At 38.1% G+C, this 18,244-nt stretch overlaps 1 protein-coding gene across 8 annotated transcripts in view; it reads right to left on the reverse strand.

Moving 5' to 3' along the window:
• Positions 1–18,244, reverse strand: part of LOC134675839 (hemicentin-2) — a 665,006-nt gene that overhangs the window by 52,103 nt on the left and 594,659 nt on the right. The window lies entirely within an intron of this gene.

Consider the following 18,244-nt stretch of genomic DNA (forward strand, 5'->3'; position numbering starts at 1 on the left):
GGAGACAGGTCAGCTGCAGGAATCTGCCGCATATTTCAGGTTGGACCCTACTCGCGCCTTACGGATACTCCATTCCGGGTTTTATTTTGGAGTATCCTTCTCCTAGATGGATTGCAAAACAATGCTAAGAGGACCATCTCCCCTGTGACAAAATAGCTTCTTACTTCGTTTGTGGACTTAGTCGCCTCGTACAACACCCTATCCTATGTGAAGGTTGGCGCTATTCTAAAGCCGGCCACCACACGGCACAAATTATAATAAAAGTTGAAATTATAATAGTAGGCATATTAACGGTGTGCTGAATACTCGTTTGCCAATGACGTGTTGTCTTAAAAGAGTCCGCTTTCCGCCTTTTTCTCTTCAACCGCGCACGGTCTTCGACATTCTTTTTTGTACGACCATTAGCATATCATCTTTCGCAACGTTAAGACTTTTTCCCCCTCTCTAAGAACGGAAAAAGCGGAATTCTTAAGGATTGAAGTCTCTGTTTCTATATGTCACGGTAGATATGCTCCTAAACTACTTTTTTAGCAACGAGTTGAAATTTACCTACTTACATGCCTCTAATCCTCTATGTCTGCTTTTCCTACGAAACTACAGTACTGCTACTCCAAAACAATATAAATCTTTATGTCTTTGCTGGATGACCCAATTCGAATAATGCTTAAAAATGAGACAGCGATACGATACCGATCTGTCAGTGTCAAAAGTGGCATTTCTTCAACCAAAAATGACATTTTTGACACTGACGGATCGGTAATTCGGTATCGTATCGCTGTCACATCTTCTAAACATTTTTCAAATTGCCCGGTAATCTTGCACACGCGACACTCGACACTCGTAACGTTGTCGCGAACACACGGAACCCTAAAAACTGCAAACTTGAAGAAAAACTAAAGTAAGCGATAAAATGTTGCCTTTTGTTGCACGCTGCAATGTGATCACATTAAGGATAGGGATGGGCACTATAGATGAATTATCGATATCGATAAAATGCGAAAACTTTAGTATTTTCATGAATTATGTAGGTATGGGTGTTTAAGATTTTTACGTGGCCAGTAAAATACAGAACAATACATTTAATGACCAATTAAAACAATTTTCTAGACAAGGTAGTGTTTCATCTTATTTTTATACAAATTAACCTTGGTCCATCAAAAAAGTACAATGTACCTACCTACCTAATACATGATATACATGATTGTAAAATATATTGTGTTTATTCACCTATAACTATCTGTATGCTGTAATAGTCATCTACATAACTGTTTCCCTCAGTCCTTATTTTACAAAGCGAGGCAGTACATACTTAAAATCGGTGAAATACTACATAACAGTAGCCCAAAAATATATCGATAAAGATTTTTTTAGGGAATTCTTAAGATTTAATTATTACAGAAATTTGTAAGTAAAGAAAATATTCAAATTTTTTTCTAAACGTAATTTATGGGTCAACCTGTAAAATAATAGTTTTATAAGTTAATTTTAAGAATTTCAAATGGAATGGAATATAATATAAATAATTTATTCGTTTGCACAGACATAAAATGGAAAATTACACAAAACATAAAAAGAGAAAGTCATGAATGGTCTCAACTCAGCATGTTGCTGGCGACTTCCAGCTCTCTCCAGCATCTTCCAGTGAGAGCATCCGGTGAAACAACGCACTGATTTACTCAGTACCGTCTTTACCATAAGCGCACATGAGTCCCGTGCCCGTGCCCGGGGCCCCGAGCGAAGGGCAGACAGTAACAGTATATTTGATTACCCATAATAATTAGAAGATCATAGTAAAAAATATACTTTAATTTTCAAAAGGGCCCCAAATGCTTATGTGCCCAAGGGCCCCGGCTTACTGCAGCATAGTTAAAGAGGGCCTTGGATTTACGCTGTTATCGATAATTATCTGTCCCATCCCTATCTTTGTTTACGGGAACTTTAGCTCAATTATTTTAATAGAGGACATCTTGGGCGCCGCGTATCCCATCTTTTCATTTTATGCACGCCATGTTCAAGCTACCGGCCTATATTAATATTAAAATAGTAATAACATGTAGCTGTAAGACACGGCATTTTGTGCTCATATGTTACATAAAAAGACAGTAATATAGCTTCACATAATTACTAGCCTAAGTTGACTTAGAGATGTAAAGGTCTCTAAGTGTCAGAAACATTAAAAATATAGGTAAGTATGTACAATCAAAAATAAAAATCAAATAAATAAATATGTACTTAGAGATGTATAAGGTCTCCAAGTGTCCAAAACTAAAATTAAATTAAACAATATAATCAAGCGAGAACATCATTGTCTCATGTGTCAATTCTACTGGACACTAGCATATTTAATTCACAATGTAAAAAAAAACAATATTTATTTAATTCTTATTATACTAATGAAATCAAGCTACCGGCTTAAAAGCATCTCTATCGTTTATAAAATCATTTACAGTGTAGTACGCCTTACGTAACAAGGAGTGCTTAATGTGCGACTTAAATTTATGAAGTGGTAAATTCACTACATCAGTGGGGACTTTGTTATAAAAACGTGTACAGTTCCCGACGAAAGACGTACTAACCTTACGGAGGCGGTGGGCGGGCACAGCAAGTTTATGTTTGTTTCTAGTGTTATAGTTATGGATATCACTGTTAACCTTGAATTCGTGGATGTTTTTCCGAACATACATAATATTCTCTAGTATGTATTGAGATGCAACGGTAAGAATGTTAACTTCTTTGAATTTCTCTCTTAAGGATACTCGAGCGCCCAGTCCATAGATGGAACGTACAGCTCGTTTTTGCAGCACAAATATTGTCTGAATATCTGCCGCTTTTCCCCACAACAGAATTCCATAAGACATAACACTATGGAAGTAACTAAAGTATACCAGCCTGGCCGTCTCTACGTTTGTCAGCTGTTTGATTCTCCTCACTGCATAGGCTGCTGAACTAAGTTTTCCGGCTAGAGTGCCTATATGTGCATGCCATTGCAGTTTGGAGTCTAGAGTGACTCCCAGGAAAACAGTTCGGTCCTCAAATTCCAGCGTATCACCTTTTATTTTAATCTTGCTGTTATTTACCTGCTTGACGTTAGGTAGCGTAAACTTGATGCATTTGGTTTTCTTGGCGTTCAAAAGCAAATTGTTTGCCGTAAACCAGTTTACAATGGTAGATAGCGCGTCATTAATGCTCTCGAAGCTATTTTCCTTTCTGTCCACTTTAAATATAAGGGAAGTGTCATCTGCAAATAACACTATATCATGTCTATCTTGCACAACTTTTGGTAAGTCATTAATGTATACCAAGAACAGGAAGGGACCAAGAATTGAACCTTGAGGCACTCCGAGGGCTACCGGGGACCCCGCCGATTGAGTTCCATTAATAACTACTCGCTGAGTTCTATCCGAAAGGTACGATGAGACCAGGTCAAGGGCACTAGCTTTTATCCCATAGCGGCTTAATTTTCTCTTTAAATTTTCGTGATCAACGCAATCAAATGCCTTTGACAGATCACAGAAAATTCCAACAGCATCTTGAGCTTTTTCCCAAGCATCAAAGATGTGTTTTAGAAGTACCGCACCGGCGTCAGTAGTTGATCGACCTTTGGTGAAACCAAATTGATTGCTGTCAAGCAGTTTGTTTCTGTTGAAATGTGACAATAGTTGATTCAGAATAAGTTTCTCGAACACTTTGCTTAATGCCGGTAGTATTGAAATCGGTCTAAAGTTCGTGGGATCTGTTCTCGTTCCTGATTTAAACAGAGGGATAATTTTGCTATGTTTCATAATATCTGGAAAAATTCCAGCATCAATGCATCTGTTGAAAATCTCAGCTAAGTATGGTGTAATTGACTCAATGATGGAATCTAATACTTTGACAGACAGGCCCCAAAGATCTTCTGTTTTCTTTAAATTTAAAGACCTAAAAGTCTTAAGAACTATATTCGATGAGACATACGAAAATTTGAAGATTTCTGTACATTCTGCCACATTTGTCTTCAAAATTTCTTCAGCGACGTCTGGCGATGAATTAAGGGATCTTGTTGTTTCTACCGGGATATTCGAGAAAAACCGCTCAAAATGATCTGCCACTTCACGGTCGGAACTTACTAAAGTGTCAGCAATTCGTAGGTTGTTGATCGGGTCGCCACTTTCCCGAATGAAGGTTGAGGGAGGCGATGGCTGAGATACGCGTCATACTCGTGAACGGGTGCTGTTTGTGGAGACTGGTCTGTTAAGCTAACACGAGCTATTAGCTATATATACTATACTTAGTAACTTTTATTAATTAATTACAGTGAGACGCCTCATTCTGTTCTCGTATGTTTCTTTTATTTTAATGAATGTATTAATTATACAGGATATTGACTCTTGGAGACCTTATACATCTCTAAGGATAACTTGATAAACTATATAATCTTATAGTTCTGACACCTAGAGACATTTACACCTCTAAATATTATAGATTTTTTTTGTGTGTGTTTTTTTATCTGTATTTTGTATGTAATTCGACATTAAGAGACCATATACATCTCTTAGTAATTGTAATACGTTAGATTGAATTGTTAGTTTTATTTTATAAAATTGTTGATGTTATTATTTTTGCTTTTATGTAAATTCAATGTTGACGTGTAAAAGTGCCCTTGTGGCCTATTTGCTGAATAAATGTTGATGTTTGGCGTTTACTCGTGTCGGAGGCCAAGACTCATTTTGGGTCGTTGCGCCATTAAGTAAGTGTGTAGATAAATCTTGCATAAAACTTATGTTTTATGCAAGATTTATCTATTTATTTAAGATTTATTTATTTATTTAAGAGTAAAAAGTTAAAATTTAAAAGAAGTTTAATAATAAACTAAAAACGCAAGTAAGTATAACGGGTTAGCACTGATTGACTAGCACGTTATCTTTTTACGCGGATTAGCAAAGTAATATTTTGGTTTTACTTCTTTTAAATTTTAACTTTTTACTTGCAAAGAAAATAATTTAAATGACAGTCCAGTCATTTTGAAAATTATCCTTAAGGAACAAAATATCTACCAGCACGTAAAATTTGACAGATAAGTATTAACTATATTTTAAATATATATTATAAGTATTAATACTGTGGAAGAGGATAAAGAAAGGAGCGAGTGCTGAGGTGACGACAGATAGACGAGAAGAGGAAAAGATGTCGTACCGACCCCACATAACGCGGGATAAGAGCGGGAAGAAGAAGATATATATAAGTAATAATAATAATAATAATAATAAGGGTCCGATCACTGCTCACCACACATCGCATGCTACACCCACGCTCGTCAGTTATGAGATTGTACATCCCACGGAAGTGTGGAGGCCGAGGCTTCCTAAACGCCAAGGATCTCCACAACCGCGAGGTGTACAATCTCAGGAACTATTTCCTTAACAACGAGTGTGGGATGCATCGTGATGTGGTGGCAGTAGATAGGAACCTCACGCCGCTTTCCTTGGCAAACGAGAACTGGCGCAAACCTGTGGTACTAAGTACTGCGGATCGCAAGGCGGCATGGGAGAGTAAGGTGCTACACGGGCGGTTCTACAAGGCCCTCACGGGACCCGATGTGGACCTGCTCGCGTCGGTGAACTGGTTACGATTCGGGGACCTCTTCGGAGAAACCGAGGGTTTTGCCTGTGCAATTGCAGACGAAGTGATGATGACGAACAACTATCGGAAATATATCCTGAAGGACGGTACGGTCGACATTTGTCGGGCATGCCGCCGTCCCGGAGAGTCACTCAGGCATATCATTTCCGGTTGTTCTCATCTTGCTAACGGCGAGTACTTGCACAGACATAATCTCGTAGCCAGGATTATTCACCAGCAACTTGCTCTTCTATATGGCCTTGTGGACTGCGAAGTACCGTACTACAAGTACTCACCTGCGCCTGTTCTCGAGAATGGTCGTGCCACGCTCTATTGGGATCGATCTATCATCACTGACAGGACTATTGTAGCCAATAAGCCTGATATTGTGATAATAGATCGATCGCAACGTCGGGCCATGCTCGTTGACATCACCATCCCCCATGATGAGAATCTCGTGAAGGCCGAGAAGGACAAGTCCAGTAAGTACCTAGACTTGGCTCACGAGATAACCGCCATGTGGGATGTTGATTCGACGATCATTGTCCCGATAGTCGTTTCAGTGAACGGTTTAATAGCGAAGAGTCTCGACCAACATCTCGAGAGACTCTCGCTAGGTGGTTGGATCAAGGGACAGATGCAGAAGGCGGTGATCTTGGACACGGCGCGGATAGTACGTCGGTTCCTCTCTCTGCAGCCCTGACCACCGGTAGCTTGGGCCTTGCCCCGCTGCTGGCGGCACCCTAGGTTAGGTTTTTTATAATGTGTTTATATGTATTTTTATTGTTTTGTAAGTGTTTTTATATTTTACTTTTATATTCATATTATAAAAATACCTAACCTAAGACGATAAATAAATAAAGAGAATATAATAATAAAATGCTTTATTGCACACTACAAAAGAAATGGTACAAAAGTATGAACAGGTACAAATATGTAGGTAACAACAGGCGGACTTATCGCTAAACAGCGATCTCTTCCAGACAACCTTCAGATAGTGAGAAGGCGAAACAAATTCAAGTTAACGGGTGGTGCGAAAATAAAACAAATAATAAAAATAAAATAAAATACATATACTACAAATATAAGAAATAAAAATATACTACATTTATTACTATAGACGGTCAAGCAAATCTAAGTATGTATTTATATTAGTTTTTTGTCACAACTGTGAACAACTTTATCATGGAACGAACCTCATACTCATAACCCCGAAATTGCAGACTAGTCGAAATATTCTATACCATCTTTCTCGAAACTATGCCAATGTCAAAGTCAGTAGTCCTAATAGGGGGCGATGTCACTTTATTCATATGGTATTAAATAATAAATAAAAACATATTGGGGACAATCTTACGACAGATCGTCCTGGCCCCAAACTAAGCAAAGATAAGATATTAGATCGCTACCGCTTATAACTCAAAGCCCCTCTCTCAAGAAAAAGGCTCTTGCCTTAGACAAAATAATTGCTTCTCGTTTGCTCTGATCTATTCGATACGGCTACTTATATTTTAACACTAACTTCACTATAAATTCACTATAAAAAATGTATTAAGTAGGGTTAAGTAGAACTATTTTCCAAGTTTTTTTTTATAATTTCATCATCATCATCATATCAGCCCTTTATCGCCCACTGCTGAGCATAGGCCTCTCTTCTAGTACGCCACTTGTCCCGGTCCTGAGCTAATCTCATCCAGAAGTGACCCGCAATTTTCCGGATGTCGTCCACCCAACGAGCCAACGGACGCCAGGCGCTTCTTTCATTTATAAATCAATAATGTTTTTAAATGGGGCAGTCTATGACACTCGTTTATTTTGTATAAATCATAATATACTAATTAAGGTTGATTGTCATGATCTCCCTCGCGTTATCCCGGCTTTATAGCCACGGATCATCGGAGCCTGGGGTCCGCTTGACAACTAATCCCAAGAATTGACGTATAGGCACTAGGTTTAACGAAAACGACAGCCATTTGACCTTCCAACCCAGAGGGGAAACTATGCCTTATCGAAACTAGATAGGCCTTATGTTTGATTGTCGTTGTCTTGAAAACAAAAATTGTCCGCTACGAGAAGGGCAATTACAATTGCAATTACTTTGCAATTTATTTTCCATAGAGTTTAGTGTTAGAATTTGACAGTAAAAACACTAAAATACACAACCAACACAAATCATCCTCAAAAAATCAGTTCGATTTTCAAAACAACCGACAAACGACCGTTTTGACAAACCGAAGACCATTAAAGGCATTGCGGGCCGATAAAACTTTCGCCCAAGTAAAACAATCGTTTTTCGTAATGTAATTAATTTACGCACCCCTTTCGGGGGTCGATTCTGGGCCCTTCGATAATTTGTCGCGCACTTTAGGTCTCGATTCTAACATCGTCGATAATGTTATCAAATTTCTTAATAGAGATTAGTAGTTAAGTTTGTAAATATGCATGCTTTTTTATGAAATAAACAGATTAAATTTTAAATTTTTATTTTTTTTTGTGTTTTCTGGCATTTTTGCCATGGCTCACTTAGGGAGCCTAAGGTCCACTTGGCACCTTGGCAATCACTAGAATTGGCACAGGTACTAATTTTACTTATCTGACCGTCTAACCCAGAGGGAAATCTTGGACTTATTGGGATTAGTTCGGTTTCCTCACAATATTTTCACCGATATCCGATACCTACCTAAGCGATATGAAAATATCACATCATATTTTGTAGGTAAATAAATTACAAGAAACTCATTGGTTTACTTAACATTAACCCGCGACCTTTCGCTTATCTCGCCCGGATTCTGACGGGCTACCGCGAAAACCGAAATTAGCAATTGCGGGAATCTTACTCTTTTACTCCAATGAAGGCGTAATTCAGTGACAGGGAAAGATACCTGCAATTTGCGAACTTCGATTATAGCCTACATCAGTTATTGCAGCGCGATATTACCGACTGCATGCTGCCGCTAATGTCAGAAATTCAGGCAACATCGACAATACTGCAGCAGTAATGCTGACGTAGTCAGAATATGAACGGTACCTTAAACAGTAACACCGTCAATAATTTGTCACACCCTTAGGGGGTCTATTCCGGCTTCGATAATTTGTCGCACCCTGTCGGTATCGATCTCGTAGATAATTTGTCGCTCCCTTCGGGGTTTAACCTCGTAGATAATTTGTCGTTATCTGATTGATGTTTCGACATAGTTGTAGAAGTCCAATTCCCGATATTGTCAGGCCAATTCGAACGTACACTGATATCAAAATGATTATTTGAATCATGTTAATTTTTGATGTTATGGGTCGGTCGACCTAGGTATCAATGGGCGGATGTGGTGAAGCTCCGGGTTGAAAACTGGCGAGAGACTGCACAGGACCGGGATCAGTGGCGAGCAGTCGTGTCGGAGGCCAAAACACACTTTGGGTCGCTGCGCCAGACGAGTAAGTAAGTAGTATGTGTTAAATGAAAGAAGCGCCTGGCGTCCGTTGGCTCGTTGGGTGGACGACATCCGGAAAATTGCGGGTCACTGCTGGATGAGATTAGCTCAGGACCGGGACAAGTGGCTTACTAGAAGAGAGGCCTATGCTCAACAGTGGGCGATAAAGGGCTGATATGATGATGTTATTTAGCGAATGTACGACTGTAACTGAATGATATCAGTAGACGTCATTCTGATATAAGTGTACGTTCAAATTGGCCTGATAGTTGTGGAAGTCTTATTCCCCATGTTGTATTCGTTACGGTATTGGAAAATATAAATTAGATTTAGACGTACCAAAATAGATATCTAGAAATGAAAAGGAGATTGCTGTTTGTTTGAGGGATATCTCTAACAATCAATGTGAAATCTAATAAATTATTATTTCAAAATAAAGTTGAAAATTTAAGAGGAAACTTATTATATGTATTGATTTTACAGTTTAAGAGTTACATTTTTCTGTTGATAGATTAAATTTAAAGATCATAATTATTATATTATTTGTGATATTGATATCCTAAGTATATAAATGTGACGTCCCACGGGTAAAGGTACCTTATGGCGGTTGGCGCTTACGCTATTATTAACGCCGCTCCAATATTATTGCGGCGCTATGCGACGTAAGCGCCAGCCGCCATAAGGTACCTTTTGCCGTGGAACGTCACAAATACTCAGTAACATAATTAAGTATCTACCAGAATTAGCAATTACCTAAGTAGTAGTACATTTAAAAACCAAATGAACATTTCAATTGGCCAATGCAAAACTGACTCTGTCTGTCTGTCACCAGGGGCCAAATTCGACATGTACAACTGTCAGATTTCGCATCCACGTCAAATCAACAGTTGATTTTATTGCATACTGAGTGTTGATTCCATCAACGGTGGATAATATCATTTGGTACAACCAAAACTCAACTCTAAACTAAGGGTGGTTCGGTTTGGTTTGCTTGTCAACCTAACTGTGGATTGTTAATGTCAAATTTTGACATTGTACGTATTCGAGAACTTATGATTTTTCCCACATCAACGGGAGATCAACACGATACGTCGAACGTCGCTTGTCGAATAGGGGTCCAATTCACGCTTGTAATCACAACTAGACTTTTATGAATTTTGGTAGGTATGTAGATAGTTAGAAGTCAGGGGAGAGACATAGGATCGTTATTACCGATCATCATTATCATTTGAAGCAGACAGTCATGGGAAAAAGTTAGTATTTCAAATATATTTCATTTTGTCACTCAACTTAGAATAGCCGCCTGTCAATATTAGCGAACAGAATAATCCCCTGAATCAGGATCAATTTGAGTTTGTAATATTTTAAAAAGTTCCGAAATGTGCTGATTTCTTTATTCTTCGTTAATGAAGTCGATTTAAGGTACTTTTAAAGGCTTTTAAAAGTTAAGGCCTTTGTTAAGACTAATATTGGGAGACGGATTTCGGAGGGCTTTTGGATAATAAAGGAAATTTGGATAATTTTATAAGATTGCTTGATACAGGGTACATTGGGGTTGTTCGGTTAATTATTTGAGCGAGGTGAGAGAGCATATATTATTTCAGCTTGGGAATCACATCATACCTACCTATGAATTAAAGTATTATAAAAAAATCATTGAGTACAAAAAATAATTTATTTACCAACCGACCAACTTATGATTATTTATTATAAATAAATAAAATAAATATCATACACAGATCAACCTAGCCTTAAACCAAGCAAAGCTTGTACTATGGCTGCTAGGCGACGATATGCATACTTATACAGGGTGATTCATGAGACGTGAGCAGGAATAATCCTGCATAGTCAGTAAGTGATAATTGATCGATCACCGTCGTATTTAGGTGAAACGACCACACTTCTTCCTATTTTTTAACTTTTTGGTGAGGGCAAATTTAATTCTCTAGAACAATGGTCACCCTACAAGACCTAATTAATAAACATAAAACCTCTTTAACCGTAATGACAGCATTTTGATTACGAAGAAAATAAACTGTCTACTTGAGTGAGATACGAGTTTTCAAAAGTAACCAGACCGTGATGACAGTGTTGACATTCAATTTGACACAGATTATCGGTAGTTTAGTATTCTAATTTTAGGGTCACCATGCATGTGGTAAATAAATTAATTACCTTTTTTTCAACACGACTAGAAAATTAACGTTTACCTCACTAATACTGATACGAAACAGTTGCTTATAATTTACGAAATGCGCAGTGTTAGTCCTGCTCACGTCTCCTGAATCACCCTGTATATACATAGAAAACACCCAATAAATATGAAAGTGTTACATAAATTGAATATAATTTAATAAATAAATAAATAAATATTATAGGACATTTTTAGGGTTCCGTACCCAAAGGGTAAAACGGGACCCTATTAATAAGACTTCGCTGTCCGTCCGTCCGTCCGTCCGTCCGTCCGTCCGTCCGTCTGTCACCAGGCTGTATCTCACGAACCGTGATAGCTAGACAGTTGAAATTTTCACAGATGATGTATTTCTGTTGCCGCTATAACAACAAATACTAAAAACAGAATAAAATAAAGATTTAAATGGGGCTCCCATACAACAAACGTGATTTTTGACCAAAGTTAAGCAACGTCGGGAGGGGTCAGTACTTGGATGGGCGACCGTTTTTATTTTGCTTTTTTTTGTTTTTTTTTTGCTTTATGGTACGGAACCCTTCGTGCGCGAGTCAGACTCGCACTTGCCCGGTTTTTATACAAATTGCCCTAAGCCCCACGGTAAGCTCAAGAAGGCTTGTGTTGTGGGTACTCAGACAACGATAAATATAATATATAAATACTTACATATGTATATAGAAAACAACCACGACTCGGGTACAAATATTTGTATCATCATCATCATCATCATTCTCTTGCCCTTGTCCCATTCACTTGGGGTCGGCGCAGCATGTCTTTCTCTTCCACACCTCTCTGTCGCCCGTCATTTCATCATTCACTTGCATTCGTTTCATATCATCTCTCACACAGTCCATCCACCTTTTCCTCAAATATTTGTATCATCATACAAATAAATGCCCTTACCAGGATTCGAACCCGGAACCATCGGCTTCATAGGCAGGGTCACTACCCTTTAGGCCAGACTGGTCGTCAATATATGGTGGTTGGGTGGTGGTGTGGTATATACACGGTGTAACATGAGTAAACCGAATAATTTTAACAGCGTATTCCTGATCATATTTAGAGACAAAAATGTCCTATAAACTTTTTTGAAATTCGCCTAGTTTCAGAGATATTATTAATTAAAAAAAAAACAAGTTTTTATTGTTACATAGTGTAAAAGGCCATTTTGATGGTGATGTTACTGCTATGGGACGTAGTCTAAATATCCTTATTGATAGATGTCAAAAAGTGACAAGTAACACTTTGCAAAAAGTAGGTTCTACGAAAAAAAAATGTAAAAATCAATTTTAAGTGACAAGTTTACCAATAACATTTATTATTTATGTGCAAATACATTCAAAAATTTAAAAAAACAAAACAACAAAAAAAAATTTTTTTGGCGTAATTGATCTAAACTCATATTACATTTTTTGCTTCTTTTGACCTCAGAAATGCGTGGTTAAAATTATTCGGTTTCCTAATGTTACACCGTGTATATGGTGGTTGGATATTTTAAGGCAATCTTTCACAGATTTAAACCCAAGCTAAGCAAAGTATGGGTACTATGCGACGATATATACATATTATTTATATAGACTAATAACTAAATACGTAGAAAAAATCCATAGCTCAGAAGTAAATATTTGTGATAAACATTAGTAGAAGCCCTCACCAGGATTCGAACCCGGGACCTCCTGTTTCGTAGGCAGAGACACAGAATAAAAAATTGTACTAGGTACAGAAGACTCTCTAACAAAACGCGTCTGTCACGATCAGCACAGATATGGCCGCTAGGTGGCGACAGCGCCACGCGCGGCTTATGGCAAACCTCAAAATTGGGGTCGAACGGATGGAGTTTTAGCTACCTATAGTAAAGCGACGAAATCGCGGAGTGAGCCACGTCTGGCAGAGTCACTACCAACTAGGCTAGGAGGCCTTCAAATAATTTGCTTTTTATTTTTACAAGGCTTTTTTAAATTAGCAAGAAACCTCCCAAGACATTTGGCAACGAAAGGCCGCGTCACCTTTCCGGCCTACTTTAAACATTTCCTGATCACTGAATTTCGGTCACAGATCACACACACTAGATGATGCCAGCAAGAAGACTCACGCTTACCGCTGATGCCAGGCCAGCCATTGCCAGGTATTGTTAAGGCCTCGTTCACGACTTATAGAGTGATTTTAAACTCGTGTAACTTAATATATTTGTAGAATTTTCTTTTTAACTAAATTTTGTATATTTTATTTGAATCACGTTAAAGTTTGTCGTTAATTTTGCAAGCTTATTTATATATTAAGTCTACATTCACAGGCGTAAGACCGCCTATTATTATCATTATTATCAATAGTATTTTAAACGTGTACAACTTTCACAGAAAGACCGATTTGGACGTAATTACTCATAAAATAGTCAAAATTTTAAATAAGACAAATAATAACTTTTATCGCGAAATGGTTCCCCAATACAGTGAAAAAGGGTTTACTAAAACCAAAATATTACTTTGCTAATCCGCGAAAAGATAACGTGCTAGTCAATCAGCAAATTTGCGGATTAGCAAAGTAATATTTTGGTTTCAATTAATATGGATTTCCGCGAAGTAACGCCTGATTCTGTTCACTATTTGAAAAAGGGGTTGAAAACGAGATTGAATTAAATTTGTACACAAGCATTTTTTATGGCAATCTCGTTTTCAACCCCTTTTTCAAATAGTAATAATAGTTTTACAATTATTAAGTTTGAATTAAATTTGTACACAAGCATTTTTTATGGCAAACTTAATAATACGGCAGTCGTGTTGGAGGCCAAGATACAGTTTGGGTCGCTGCGCCATAGGAGTCAGTAAGTAAGTAATAACACGGAGTCTACACGAGAAAGTCTATGCCCCAGTATTATTCCAACTTAAACCAAGATGACAGTGAAGAATGGTCGGATTAATTCTTTTTTTTTTGTCCAAGAATTTTCCGCCGGAATAATACGGCTGCGGGGCCGAGATAATGTTCCCGAGAAATAATAGTTCCGAGTGAGATGTCAGCTTTTCCAGTAATTAAAGGTTATTATGGGGGTTAGGGAAAAAATTAGGGCGAATTTTTAGGTTTTGCCTGAGGAAATTATTTTGGAGAGTGTGATGACTGATGAGATTACCTAAATTGTACGCGTGTCGCACTGTAATGCAGTAAGTCACCTGACTTACGTTAGACCGGGCCGGAGCTTCCGGGACTTACTCTTTAGGGTTCCGTACCCAAAGGGTAAAACGGGACCCTATTACTATGACTTCGCTGTCCGTCCGTCCGTCTGTCCGTCTGTCTGTCACCAGGCTGTATCTCACGAACCGTGATAGCTAGACAGTTGAAATTTTCACAGATGATGTATTTCTGTTGCCGCTATAACAACAAATACTAAAAACAGAATAAAATAAAGATTTAAGTGGGGCTCCCATACAGCAAACGTGATTTTTTACCAAAGTTAAGCAACGTCGGGCGTGGTCAGTACTTGGATGGGTGACCGTTTTCTTTTTGCATTTTTTTCCGTTTTTTTTTTTGCTTTATGGTACGGAACACTTCGTGCGCGAGTCCGACTCGCACTTGCCCGGTTTTTTTTATGACATGACATGTGATCACAAAACGATGCGCCGGAAGCTCCGGCCCGGACACGGCCCTGTCTAACGAGAGTCATCCTTAATGCTGGTGTGATTTTACTCCGACCGACAGTCACGGACTTTAATTGTTGAGCCATTTAGGGTTTACTAGGTGGAGATTTCATGCGCCCTGTAGCCCGGGCGTAAGAATACGGCTACGGTATCCCCTGCCTGTCGTAAAAGGCGACTAAAAGGGGTTCTCGGGGTCTGAGACGGTCGCAGCTAATAGGGACTGCGACAAAAAAAAAAAGAGAGGACCCTCAAAGGGGCATAGCGCTAGGACGGCACTGGCGCGTTCATTGGAGATCCCAAAGCCGTCCGACATGCGCCGAGGAGGACAACTGGGAGGTTTTTAGTCGGTGAAAGTCCGACATAACCTCCGCGCTGTCCCTGCGGTGCGGAGGTATCCATAACGGATTTTCCTCCCAAAAAAAAAAAGGTGGAGATTTCATACCGTTAGTTTTGACAACCAAATTAGCTTGAACCCTAAATGGATCATCACTCAAAGTCTGTGACCGTACCTTTAGGCGTTCACACTCTTTACCGCTGAAGGTGCCTAATAATCGTATTTTCACGGATACGTACGAACGTGTCTTGCTATTTCAGTCAGTCTCGGTACAAAAAGTACTGAAGTCGACTGAAAGTCACCAGAAAATTCATTATTTAGTTGTCCGTGTCTCCGCTTGAACCACATAATATGATAACATATTAACCCAGCCCTAATTGATTGGAATCCTCAACTAGCGGCGCCATCTATCGCGCCATTCAACTAATGTCGTGGGTGCTAGCGCTAAAGATGTCTCAATAATATGCGTTTTAACCAGAGATATATATAACTCCGTATAAAATAAATAAAGTCGTAAACATATTTTGATTAATTTATACATTTTCAATTTTATTTTAAGTTTTAATCGTGTGTCGATAGATGGCAGTAAATGTACCGTGACTACAAAATTGACAATGACAGGACAGGATCTATACTATCTATTCTTTTTGGTTTTAACTCTTAGTATTAATATTCCGTGGTTTCTGTGATAGTCCGGTATATTAATATTGGTCGCACGTAACCGTCAGGCACCTTCGCTTTGATTATCGCAAGGAAGTCGCCAGAAAATTCGTTATTCTACGTGCTCGAGGCATTCGGTGAAGATGTGTATGCGGTACCGGCGGTCATACAAATATTTAAAACTTGCATATAATTTTATGCAATGCAATTTAAAATGGTCTTGAAACGTGCTAAAACTTCAGACGGTGACCTAAAAACCCTAAAGCAAGGATCTATGAGAATATGTTGTCATGTTTGTGTGGTTTTACAGCGATCAACCTTTCGTAAGCAAAAACGCAAAATGTGAGTTTAGCGTTATCCTGTCTAAAGTAGAATAACTATATTTTAAGACGCACGGATTACGGAGGTTGCGGGTTCAAGTCCTGCCGAAAACGTAAATTTTTAAATATTTTCCTTTTATATAAAATTTGGAATATTTTAAGAGTCAATAATGGCATTTCATTCTCTGTGATAATACATTAGCAGTAGTAGGAACTCATAAAAGTTATCTCCACTTCTTAATTTTAAAATTGCCAAGCGCTGGGCTCCCATGAGCCGTGGCAAAATGCCGGGACAACGCGATGAAGAACACATAAAATAATAATACAAACTATCTCTAAACTAAATACACTTAAAATAAAAAGCCTATAAATAAAAAAATTGAGTTTGAATTATCTAGGTTTCAAGTAGAATTAATTTTGTATAGTTACAAAATTAATTCTACTTTTATTTTAAGTGTATTTAGTTTAGAGATAGTTTGTATTATTATTTTTAAGTTAATTTAATGTTTTATATTAACTTAATTGTATTGTAATAAATATTCCTTAAGTAAAACTCAAATCAATTATCGTTATTGACGCTAAAATTAACACCAAACAATTTCACAGACTGAAACCATTTGTGTGACAGCCGCCTAAAACAGTTTCCTTCTTAATGAAGACGAATTCGCGACCGTCTTTAAGTTAAATTAAGTGAAGTCTCACATTAGGGCAGATAACCCCCGGGAGCCGATTCGGACTTGCAATTGATTCGTTTTTATTTCATTTTGACATTACTTAGGGCATACTGAAAATTCTTGGACTGGTCACACAAAATAAGTCTTCTCATTTTTAGGGTTCCGTACCCAAAGGGTAAAACGGGACCCTATTACTAAGACTTCGCTGTCCGTCCGTCCGTCCGTCCGTCTGTCACCAGGCTGTATCTCACGAACCGTGATAGCTAGACAGTTGAAATTTTCACAGATGATGTATTTCTGTTGCCGCTATAACAACAAATACTAAAAACAGAATATAATAAAGATTTAAATGGGGCTCCCATACAACAAACGTGATTTTTGACCAAAGTTAAGCAACGTCGGGAGTGGTCAGTACTTGGATGGGTGACCGTTTTTTTTTGTTTTTTTTTTGCATTATGGTACGGAACCCTTCGTGCGCGAGTCCGACTCGCACTTGCCCGGTTTTTTTTTCCAGACAGAATCCAGAAACTTTCAGTATGGCCCACGTATACGTCTTTGCATCTCGCTCGTGTCTCACGGTGTGGCTGTCAGTATGGATTTAATGAATAATTTAAGTAATACCGTAATACCGATTGAACCCTCGTGAATTTTCATATAAAAATAATGGTTTCGAAGAAATCATCAGTTTCGTATTCCGTGCCTTCCGTGTTACCTTAATTTTGTTACTTGATTAAATATTTAATTTCAAAATTGATTCAGTCACGTTATGTTCTAATGTACGGGGAAGACAAACAAATCATAGCCAGCTTTAAATGAATGTAGTATGATACCTTAGAGCAGTGTTTTTCAAACTGTGGGTCGTGACCCCCAGGGGGGTCTCGGCACTTGTCCAGGGGGGTCGCGAAGCTCAGCGTTGAAAGAAACTTATTGAAAGCAGATTTCATTTTTTTTTACTTAAAAATAATCCAATCTTGTAAAATTTAATGATTGTTAACGTACATAGTTAATATATCAATAAAACAAAACATTATTAGATAGGTAAACTGTATTTAATAAACAGTTAAACAAGTTAAGCTAACAGAGGCCCGTGAAATTAGATTATTTCCAGGAATTAATCCCCAGCAAGCTGGAAATCGTCTTAATACCTTCATTTGGTTCTAAATTAGTGTAATCCGAGTTTGCTACATTTCAGGAGTTGTGGAAAAATTGCTGCCCTTTTTCAGTTTTTTGCTTGTAGTTCAAAAACGGTACGTCCGACGGAAAATTTGCTCTAATCATGATAAAAATTGATAACTGAGGATCCGAAAAGTACCTTAATATGAATTACTACCTAGTCAAACATTGTAAAAAGTGGCCGCCACTTTGAATTTATTTTATTTTTGGTAAAATCGTGTTAAAATCCGAATAATTTTTACC

The sequence above is a fragment of the Cydia fagiglandana genome, chromosome 23 (genome assembly GCF_963556715.1).
Source record: "Cydia fagiglandana chromosome 23, ilCydFagi1.1, whole genome shotgun sequence".
Classification (NCBI taxonomy): Eukaryota; Metazoa; Arthropoda; class Insecta; order Lepidoptera; family Tortricidae; genus Cydia; species Cydia fagiglandana.